The sequence below is a fragment of the Sminthopsis crassicaudata genome, chromosome 2 (assembly GCF_048593235.1).
Source record: "Sminthopsis crassicaudata isolate SCR6 chromosome 2, ASM4859323v1, whole genome shotgun sequence".
Taxonomy (NCBI): Eukaryota; Metazoa; Chordata; class Mammalia; order Dasyuromorphia; family Dasyuridae; genus Sminthopsis; species Sminthopsis crassicaudata.
Window position 1 is genome coordinate 499,391,856 of NC_133618.1, and position 11,729 is coordinate 499,403,584.

Consider the following 11,729-nt stretch of genomic DNA (forward strand, 5'->3'; position numbering starts at 1 on the left):
TGGGCCTATTCGTCCCTCTTCCCCTCCCCCACCCCGGCTTATCTCCCGGCCCAAGTTAAGGGAGAAGGGCTTCGAACTGGGTAAGAAGTAGTGATTACTAAGAGTAATAAGGCGGGACAAAGGTGTCTTGTTGCCGAGCGTCCCAGATTCTGGAAAGAAGTGCGAGACTCCTGTTCTTTACCCCATTTCCTCAGAGGAGGAGCAAGGACTGTTTGGCTGATTGGAGTAATTGGGGATAGGGCTCTCTAGGAAAGGACGCCATCTCGGTGCAGAAATCGCACCATCTAACAAAGCTCAAGGAAAGAAAGATGGAGTGATCGCAGAAATGTCCGTTATAGCTATATCACATCTGACTTTTGATTGAATTATATTTTGATGTTTCCATAAATCCATGATTTCATTGGTGTGACCCTTTTTCTGCTGGTGCACTAATAAACAGTGACTGATATTTATTTAGCAGGGTACCACTTACAAAGAACGCCATAAATATTTTTTTATTCATTCAGAGAGAAATGCATCCATATGGTCTATTTTTTAAAAATTTGTTTTTTATTTCTTTCTTTGGTTTTTTACATCACTTTTTCTAAACATGTCCTTCCCCTATCCCTCCAATCAATAAACTATACCTTGTAGGAAAAAGAGAAAGGAGTTGCAACAAATAAACTGAATGAGACAGCTTAATAAAATGTTCCTCACAGTATAATCTATAAATGTAATAACCTCGGGGGCAAAGAATGTTTTTTTTTTGTTTGTTTGTTTTTACTTCAGGACCAAATGTATTTGGACGTTTTTCGTTTAAATTTTATTCTTTCCATTAATGTTGTTGTAGCTATCTCATAGGCTGTTTTCCTGTTTCTTCTTAGTTCATTCAAATCAATTCATTTGTCTTCCAATGCTTCTCTTATTTATGATAATTGTTTGTTATAGCTTAGTAATATTCCATTATATTCACAGTACCACAATTCCATAAACCACAATTTGGACCCAGTTGATGGGCAAGTACTTTTTTCCTAGTTCTTTGCCACTACAAAAAAACAAAACAAAACAAAAAAACAAAAAAACCCCACAAAAACATTGCTACAAATATTTGCTATATTTTAGACCTTTCTATCATATATCTCCTTGAGATATTAGCATTTTGATCTCTGGGTCAAAGGGTATTGACATTTTAGCAACTTAAAAAAAAATCACAATTCCAAATTTCTTTTCAGAATTTTTGGACCCACTCACAACAACCCTATGCCATTTTTCTACAAATCCTCTAATACTGACTATTGTCAATTTGCAAACAGAGGCGAAAACTCAGATTTGTTTAGATTTGCTTTTTTATAATTAGTGATTTGAAACAATCTTTCATATGGTTTTTTAATAGTTTTCAAATCTTTTTTTTTTTTTTAATCTGCTTAGCCTCCATGCATTTTCATCTTAATTCTTTTCTCTCTGTGAATCTCCCAAAGGGACCCTGCAAAGTCCTGGAAGCCTTCTTCAAGTTCCTTTAACATTTTGTAGATGCCAGTACAGCTATTGGGATTCTTTTACCTTCAGCACATAAATAGCACACCTCTTTTTTCAGTCACATTGGTTCTTGATCATGTCTTTTATGCCTGGGCTGGGAATCAGGTAAAGTTATCTTTCTGAGTTTAATCTGTCCTCAGATACTTACCTGCTTGTGACACTGAGCAAGTCACCCTATTTGCCTCAGTTCCTTTTCTACAAAATAATCTGAAAAAGGAAATTGCAAACCACACCAGTATCTTTGCCAAGAAAACTCCAAATGACAATGACACAATGACTCAGACATGACTGAAAAATGATTAAACAATAACAAAAATACTTATGTATAATTCTGGTAGTGGGTTAGGACCAATATAGATATTTATTTATAGTATTAATCAGTGAATGAGCATTTATTAAATGCCCACTATATTCTAGGCTATGTGATAGGAGTTTAGAATATAAAGACAAAAATCAAATAGTCCCTGCCCTTGAGAAACTGACATTCTGAGGTAGCTAGTGGTACAGAAGATAAGAGCGCTGGACCTAGAGTCATAAAGCCAAGACACTGACTGTGTGATGCTGGGCAAGTCACTTAACCTCTGATCCCTTCACTTTTCTCATCTGTAAAATGGGGATGATAATAACACCTCCCTTGCAGGATTGTTATGAGGATCAAATGAAATAATATTTCTAAAAGTCCAAGGCATGGCACATGGTAGATGCTAAATAATGAAAAATGTATGTGTGTGTGTGTATATATATAGATGCTAAATAATGAAAAATGTATGTGTGTGTGTGTATATACACACACACACACACACACACACACACACACATACATAGTGATTTCCAAGTAGATTGAAGGAAGAAATAGCTGGAAGAATCAAGAAAAGGCCTAATGTAGAAACATTTGAGCTAAGCTCTTTTTCTTTTTCTGAGGCCATTGAGGTTAAGTGACTTGCCCAGGGTCACACAGCTAGGAAGTGTTATGTATCTGAGGTCAGATTTGAACTCAGGTCTTCCTGATAAAACAACTGGCTGGTGTTTTATCCACTGCACCAACTAGCTGCTCCTGAGCTAAACTCTTAATAAAGTCAAGATCATCAGTAGAATAGGCTAAGTTTACAAGACACAATAGTCAATGACTATAGTAATCTAGAGTTTGGTAAATCCAAAGACTCCAGCTTTTGGGAATAAAAACTATTTGATCAAAATTGCTGGAAAAATTAAAGTTTTTGTACAAATAAAACCAATGCAGTCAAGATTAGAAGGGATGCAGAAAGCTGGAAAATTTTTTTTACATCTAGTATTCTGATAAAGGCCTCATTTCTAAAATATTGAGAGAAATGGCTAAAATTTGGTTTTATTTAATTAATTAATTTTTATTATTATAGCTTTTTATTTACAAGACATATGCATGGGTAAACTTTTCAGCATTGACCCTTGTAAAACCTTCTGTTCCAACTTCTCCCTTCCTTCCCCCCATCCCCTCCCCCAGATGGCAGGTAGACCAATACATGTTAAATATGTTAAAGTATATGCTAAATAAAAAATAAATATTTAGCATATACTTTAACATATTTTATCATATATATCCGTAGTTATTTTACTGTACAAGAAAAATAGGATTTAGAAATAAAGTAAAAATAATCTGAGAAGGAAATAAAAAATGAAAGTGGAAAAAAATAGAGGGATTAGAAATGCTATATTGTGATTCACACTCATTTCCCAGAGTTCTTTTGCTGGGTGTAGCGGGTTCTCTTCATCATTGAAAAATGGAATTGATTTGGTTCATCTCATTGTTGAAGAGAGAATGGCTAAAATTTGTAAGAATACCAAAAAAAAGAATACAAGTAATTTCCCAACTGGCCAATGGTCAAAGGATACAGGCAACTTTTAGAAGATGAAATTCAAGCCATTTCTAGTTAGATGGAAAAAAAATGCTCTGAATTGATCCAACCATTCTGGAGAGCAATTTGGAACTATGTCCAAAGGCCTATCAAACTGATAGGCCCTTTGATCCAGCAGTATCTCTACTGGGCTTATATCCTAAAGAGATCATAAGAAACCGAAAAGGACCTACATATGCAAAAATGTGTGTAGTATCCCTTTTTGTAGGGACAAGGAACTGGGAAACTGGGGAATGGATAAATAAGTTATGCCAAATGAATGTCATGGAACATGACTGTTCAATAAACTGATTTCAGAGAGATCTGGAGAGACTTACATGAACTGATATTAAGTGGAGTGAGTAGAACTAAGACAGCATTATACACAGCAATACCAAGATTATGTGATGATCAACTGTGATGAACTTGGCTCTTCCCAACATTCAGGTGATTCAAGACAATTCCAATAAACTTGTGATGGAAAAAGCCATCTGCATCTAGAGAGCAATGTAGACTGAAAATGGATCAAAGCACAGTATTTTCACTTTATTTTTTGTTGTTGTTTGTTGCTTTTTTATCATTATTTTTTTTTCTTTCACTTTTTGATCTGATTTTTCTTGCATAGCATGACGAACTGTTAAGTGACTTGCCCAGGGTCACACAGCCAGGAAGTGTTAAGTGTCCAAGACCAGATTTGAACTCAGGTCTTCCTGACTTCAGGACTAATGCTCTATCCACTGTGCCATCTAGCTGCCTGAAAGGGGTGGTTTTTAAAAACGTCTTGGGTGAAAAGGGGTCAAGAATGGAAAAAGTTTAAGAAGCCTTGATCTATATATTCTACTTATAGTAAGTATATATACCTTGCACATTGTTAAGTGCTTAGTAAAGACTTTTTCCTTCTTTTTTTTTCCCCCCTGTCCTGTTAGGCTAATTGATATCAGGGAGATCTGTAATATTCTGCAGCATGAAACAACTATTTTAATGTCATCTGCAAACAGGAGCATCTGAAGGTCCTCCCCACATACAGAGAATCTGATCTGTCCTCCATTTGAACTTTGCACAGGGCTTCTTTCATGATAGTGGAGAATATCTTTACTGAGTGTATATACATCAAATATTTTGGCATTACTCTCCCAGGGCACGGCTGATTACATTTCCTCAAGGAATACCCTTGTGAGGTTAAAATGCCTCTTTCTCCTCTTGAACTGCCAGGATGGGTTTCCATTCCAGTGTGTTCCTCCTGTCTAGTTGCCTTGGTCCATTTGACCAGTTATTACTGATTAATTTTTACAAAGGGACTTTTGTTTCAATGATGTAAGAAGCACAGAAGTACAAACATTCCTCCCAATACTATCCCCTGTACCACTTCGGTCGCTAGGAAGTATGGGTTCAGATTTTATACAGGTTCATCAAGTCCCACCACCAACTATACATCCAAGGGCATCAACACTGTTAAGAGGAATAATCCTCTCAGCTACTTTAGGGTCCTAAAGCTATCTCTCTACTGCTCAGGCTCTTAAAGCTTAACTGGCTGGCTACAAACCAAAGCACAGACTACTCCCAGACCTCCTGGGGACACTCACTCTACTGACTTTTCTCCTCTTTCTTCCTCCTTTTTAAAACTGAACAGGAAATCTTTTATTTTCTTTACCACTGAATGAAACATCACAAAATTCAAAAGGATTCAAATGTGTGTACATTGAAAATACAGATTCAATAGCCTATCTCACTTGTATATTTCTCCTGGAAATTAAACACCCTTTTAGAGGCTCCTGAACATTCCACATTGATCTCTGACTTACTTTATGTGGGCATCCCACAGTAATTTCAATGGTTGACAAAGTCTGCCCTTTTTCACCAAGACTAGACTCTCTTTAGTCCTTTGGATACATATATTGGTAATGGTACTCGTTTCGTCAAAAAAACAAAAACAAAAAAAAAAAACAAAAAAAAACATAATACCATTAAGAAAAAAAATTTTTTTTTTTTTGTTACACAGCTGTTGTCCCACTCAGGAGCTTGGGAACTCGGAACTCATGAGGTAATCCCTATGCTTGGACATGTCTATTTCTCAAGATCTTCAACCAAAAAAGGAAAAAGAAAGGAAGAAAAAGTCCTAAAAGATTCCTCTTAGCCATGAATTCAGGTTTAATTAAACAAGCAAATGTGTCCAGTTGGTCTATGCTTCTGCTACGAGACATTATTGCCACTGGAGGTAGGAAGATAAGAGAAAATCCTCTCTTCTAACTGAAATCCAAAGGAGAATAAGTACTAATTTTTAAGAGTCCTCAAAAAGATGGGAATTTTACTATTATAAGCTGCCTCTGCTGACCTTCCAAAATACACAAATTCATTTCTAAGCTTTCCCTAAAATGAAAAGAACAAATGAAGAAACAAACAAAAAAACAATGTTCGTATTCACAAACTATGTATAGAGAAAGAAAGGATCTAAAGTCCTTTTCTTTATAACACTGTTCCTTTTTTTTCACCAGAAAGCTGCAAGGCAAGAAAAAATCACAAGAGAACAGAAACGTTCTGGTTGACTAGTGAGTGCTTTTTGAATTCCTTCCCCCCTCCTCTCTCCAAGTTCTTGTCACTTGGCCAAAGAGGCTCCTCTTCACCACATAATTAACATCCTAGAATCAGTTAAAAGGATGTCCACATATGCTTCAAATATGAGTACTCTAAGAGCTGAACATTCTGCACTTGCTCATCAGAGCTAGTTCATTGCCCCACCCCCCATTATACACATTTTATCTTTTATGTCTTACTTAATAATGATGATCCAGAAAATCAATCTCAAGCATTTATTCAAAATAACCCTTGTCCTTAAGGAGCTTATATTCAATGGGGGAAGAACTGTTGGATAACATTATTCCTGTGGTTACATTTATCACAGAATCTGGTATGAGTTTTAGAAATTTTTTTTATTGTACTTTACTGACTCAAACTTTTTTTTGGTAATAACAATAAACACAGTAGGATCATGTATTCCCCATACCTTTCAATCAATTATGTGACTGCAAAGATGTGGTCTGTTGTAGAAAACTGTCTACAAGAGCCCATGTCTTTCCTTCTTATATTTTCATCAAGGACACTCTACATATGTACATAAGTTAATCTCAACAATTTTACAGAGATGAACACATAAACTATATAGATCAGTTGTTGCTAATGTCCTCTCAGTCACCATTTTGGGTGATGATACTCTCAACACATTATCAATGAAGAATTCAGCAGGAGAAGTAGCATGAAGACTGTTATCAGAGAGGTATATTAACAGAGAGAGAGGGCCAATCACAAAGGGAAAGTGAAGGGTAATCAATGTCAAGAGACATGGAGGAAGGCCCCCAATACTACCATTAAGTTCCTTGGGGGTGGAGGTGGAGAGGTGGGTTATGGGAAGATGTGAAAGAAAATTAAGTCAGGTTGCAATCTTCAACAGTGAAGAGAATACCCACACTGATAAGATGAAAGTCTATTAAAGGATTGAAATGTTTAAAGAAATACCATCCATGGTTTCTTCCAATCATTTCATTTACTTCTTTGAAATATATTGAAAATCAATCCCTCAATGTTTTGAAAAATATATTAAGTCCAGTACAGATTTCTTAGTGTATAATTTGTCTGGTCCAGCTAGTTTTTTTTTTTTTTTTCTAAATTAAATTTTTTTTCAATTAACAAAAATCTATTCTCTCCCTCCCACCTCCCCTTTCCCACTAAAAACAAAACAAAGCAAAACCCTTGTAACAAATATGCATAGTCAAGCAAAACAAATTCCTGCATTGGTCATGTCCAAAAAATATATGTCTCATTCTGCACCCTGAGTCCATCACCTCTCAGTCAAGAGATGGGTAGCCTGTTTCACAATGGGTTCTCTGGAATCATGGTTAGTTATCACGATGATCAGAGTACTTAAGTCTTTCAGTTGTTTGCCTTCACAATATTGTTGTTCCTGTATATATTGTTCTACTGGTTCTGCTCCCTTCAGTCTGCATCAGTTCATATATGTCTTCCTAGCTTGCTCAATTTCATCATTTGTTTAAAAATAGAAAAACACTGAATAGTCGTATTTAAAACTCAACTTAAGCCTTAAATTCCATTTAATTATCAAATTATCTTTAGTTTTATGATCACAAATTTTGAAGTTAAACTAACATATTTCACACATAGATACCTTTAGAGACTTTACAAGCAAGGAACTGACATGAACAAATTCTGTTCACTCTGCACCAGGGACTTGGGGATGTTTCACTAGGTCAGTCCATTAACATATTTTTACTTCCTCATTAAATACTGCTTTTAAAGAAAACTTCAAAGCACTAAGTAGATGACATCTGATTAATATGCATGTATTCATGGAAATACTACCAGTAATCACCCTGAAGCACAAAGAAAGAATCCAAACATTGCCCTACAAAAAGCATGCTTAAGGGGTTAATGGCACGCCTGGTCTGGATTATCACCGAGGCCCGAGCTGCTGTCCTTAGACTGGATCCCTCCTCTACTGCATTCCCCATTACCAGCTTCCTCCTTTGTTCCAGGTGAGGTCATATCTGCTAGGGACGGTTTCCCTTTTCCCAGGCCCACACTTCCGGAAGCAGAATTTGGATCCGAGGAATCCGTTTCTTTCTGTTTGTTATGATGCTCTAAGAAGGACTCCCAACCTTTCAGTCTTTCTTCCCTCTCTCTTGACGTCTCCTCCACCTGAAAATCAGTCACACCATCCCATACTTCCACGTTTAGTTGACGACCACCAAACCACCTGCCATTGAGGGCTTGAATGCACAGGTCAGCTTCCTCGGGCTCCTTGTAGGACACGGAGGCCACGCCATCCGGGTGTCGGTCAAAGAGAAGCACCTTCTTGACTTGCCCGAACTTCTCACACTCTGTTCGCAGGTCTTCCCGGATCTCATTTAGTACCAGTGGGTCAGCCTCGAAATCCTTGGGGTGGAACATGTTCTTGATGATAACCACCCGCTCATGCCGCATTCGCGTGCTGCTGGCTTTCTTCTCGGGCCGCCAATCCAGCTGCTTTTGTTGCTGAGACATCTTTTTTCTATAGTCTTTGCATTTCTTCTTCTTTTTGCTGGCATCGTACTCTCCCTTTAGCTGGAACTTGGCCATCTCCACATGCAACTTGTAGCCTCTGATCTCATCATCGTCCAGAAGCCTCAGCGCTAGATCCACAGACTCTCTCTTCAAGTAACAGCAAAGTCCGTCTCCTTTGAGATTTCCCTGTTTATCTTTATAGAGCTTGATCTTGTACTCTTCTGTCTGCGGGTCCCTCATGATGATGCCGCATTTGGACATGAGCTGTACAAACTCCTCTTTCGTAATGTCCGGGGGTAAGCCGGTCACATACACGTTCGTGTTCTTGTCCTCCTCCACGTGGAACCAGCCCGGCTCGGGCTTTCGTTTGTCACCTTTCTGCTTCTTTTCCGCGTTCGGTGCGGCTCTCTGATCCGAAGGTCTCGGGGAAGCTTTTACATCCACATCAGCCTGTTTCTCTTTCTGCCCACCGGAAGAAGAGGAGCTATCAGCAGGGAACCCGTAATTAGCCTGATAATTGGCGAGGAAATCCTCCGTAATCTTGGGGAACCAGGCTTTCTTGTCCCGGTCCCACTCGTAGGCGGTGCCATCCTCCGGGTCCACGAAAGTGTAAGGGTCATCGCCCTCGGGCCCCTCCGGCGAGCCGCCGGCCGCGAGCTTGGCCTCCTCCTGGAGCTGCTGGAGCCGCAGCTGTTCGTTGAACTCCTCATTGACGTCCCGCCTGCAGCTGCTCATATCTCCGCTCTGGGCAGGCACCTCGGGCGCCCAGTCCCGGTGGGATCCCCGGACGTGGGGAGGCAGCGGAAGGAGAAGGAGGGCGCGGGAACACGTCCGGGAGGGGCGGGGCGGGGCGGGGCGCGGCGCGGGGAGGAGAAAAGGGAAGTGCGCTTGCGCCGACTGCGCCGGAACAGCTCGCGGCTGCGGAGGCGGGGGTGGTGGCGAAGCTGGTCGCAGCGGCCGCTTTGGCGGGCTGATGCTACTGCAGCCGAGCCTGCGGCCCTTCCGGCCAGCGTCTTCTACGTTCCCGTGCCGCCTCCTAGCCCGCCTGGTGGGCGGCCCCAAGTCCCCCGTGCTTTGTCACCAAAGAAAGGAGCTGTTGTACAGGTCAGACGTACATGTGTACTCGCATACCGTACACAGACACGCACACCTTCCACGGAGGCGCCCAGCTCTTAGTTAAGCGTTGGTATTCCGCCAAAAGTGCACTGAGCATATGTGGGAAGATATATGAGCGTATATGTGTACGCACGCATACATGTTCCCCCAGAAGTAGAACTAAGCGTGAATGTGACACACACATTTGGCACTTAGGGCGGATGGTGCCTGGCGGTCTGGCATGGTTACGCGGGCTATGCATTGTTGTAGTCTGCACACACTGCTCCAATGATGGCACATCAAGGGTGTGATACTGCTTGTATATGATGTGCACATGGTGTGAGTACGTTATTCACCATATACCAAATATATTGAACACTATGTAATAATAAGAGTTAGCTTTTACATAGCACTCTAAAGTTTGGAAAAGTATTTCTTCACTTATTAGGAATGATTAGAAGTTAATCTGCCCAAATATGAGTTAATAAAACTGATACTCTAATGAAATGGATGGATATTTACAAAATTATAAAACACTAGATGCATAGTGTTGGATTAGAAATCAGGAAATTTACAACAAGAAATAGAGAATTTAATTAAATAATCCAATCTCAGGAAAATAAATTAAACCATAATTGATCTTCCAAAGAACTCTCTCCACCTTCCAATTGGGATTTATAAGTGAAGTCTGTAAAATAATGAAAGAACAATTAATTCCAGTATTACATAAGCTGTAGAAGAAAGAGTCCTATCAAATTTATTCCATGGCACAAATATGGTCTTGATAATTGAACCAAAGTGAGTCAAAACAAAGAAAATTAATAGAACATTTTACCTAGTGAACATTGACACAAAAAATTTAAATAGAAAATGTTCAAAGATTGTAGCAATGTATCATAAAGATTATTATACACTGTGGCCAATGGGGATTTGATACCAAAAAATGTAGGATTTAGGAAATATAAATTTGGATTAACATCAAATGCTAAAGTTTATACCAAGACTAGCTCCAAATGTATATATAATTTAAACACAAAAAGTAATATCCTGATTCAGAGAAGCAGGGAAAAACTATCTTTTAAATTATCCATTGGGGGGCAGCTAGATGGTATAGTGGCTAAAGCTCAGGCCCTGAAAGTCAGGAGGACCTGAATTCAAGTCCCGACTCCGATATTTAATATTGTCTAGCTATGTGACCCTGGGCAAATCACTTACCCACAATTGCCTCAGCAAAAAAAAAAAAAAAGAAGAAGAAGAAGAAGAAGAAGAAGATAAAATGAATAGTATTTTGGGAGAAACAAAACCAAGGCAGCTAAAATTAGAAGAAAAGTTGGTAAATAAAGAGGGGAAAACTATTTTGTAGCAACTTTCTCTGACATATAAGTGTATAAGGAACTGAATGCAACAAGTTTCTCTGATAAGAATCTCATTTCCAGATATAGAATTAATTAAAATTAATAAGAATAAGAACAATTTCTCAATTGATATATGGCCAAAAAATATGAATAGGCAATGTCCTAAGAAAGAAATCCAAACTATCAATAGCCATATTGTTAAAAATGTGAAAAAATATCAGTTAAAGCAATGCTCAGGTTTTGCCTTACATCCACTGGACTGATAAAGAAAAATGGAAAGCCTTCTGGGAAAGTTGGAGGGAGTTTTGGGAAAACAGGAACATTGATATACTTTTGGGAAAGCTGTAAATTATTTGCACAAGCTTTCTGGGAAGTCATTTGGAGCTATACTCAAAAAAATTTACTACACTGTGCATAATCCCTTTATGTATGTATCTAGTATCCAGGTTGTCCTAAAAAGTCCTGATATTTTAAAAGTTTAATAGTTTAAAACTATTCTAAAATTTTGGGGAACATCCTATTTGGTATATGAGGCAACTAGATGCATAGTGTTGGATTAGAAATCAGGAAGACTGCAGTTCAAATATTTACTATCTGTGTGATTATGGGCAAGTCACTTATCCTCATTTTCTTCATCTACAAAATAAAGATAATAATAGCATCTACCTCCCAGGATTTTTGTGAGGATTAAATTAGAGAGCATATGTAAAATGCTTTCATACTGTTAAAATGTTTTTCTCATTCTTTAAAAAAAAAATCTATTTTTCTATTTTTATTTATTAATTCAATGTGCTTTCAATTTTGTTTTTCTCTTTTGATTTTAAGATTTTCTATTTTGGTA

At 38.4% G+C, this 11,729-nt stretch overlaps 1 pseudogene; it reads right to left on the reverse strand.

Moving 5' to 3' along the window:
• Positions 1-7,722: 7,722 nt before the first annotated feature.
• On the reverse strand, positions 7,723-9,290 carry LOC141553061 (17S U2 SnRNP complex component HTATSF1 pseudogene; annotated as a pseudogene).
• Positions 9,291-11,729: the final 2,439 nt, after the last annotated feature.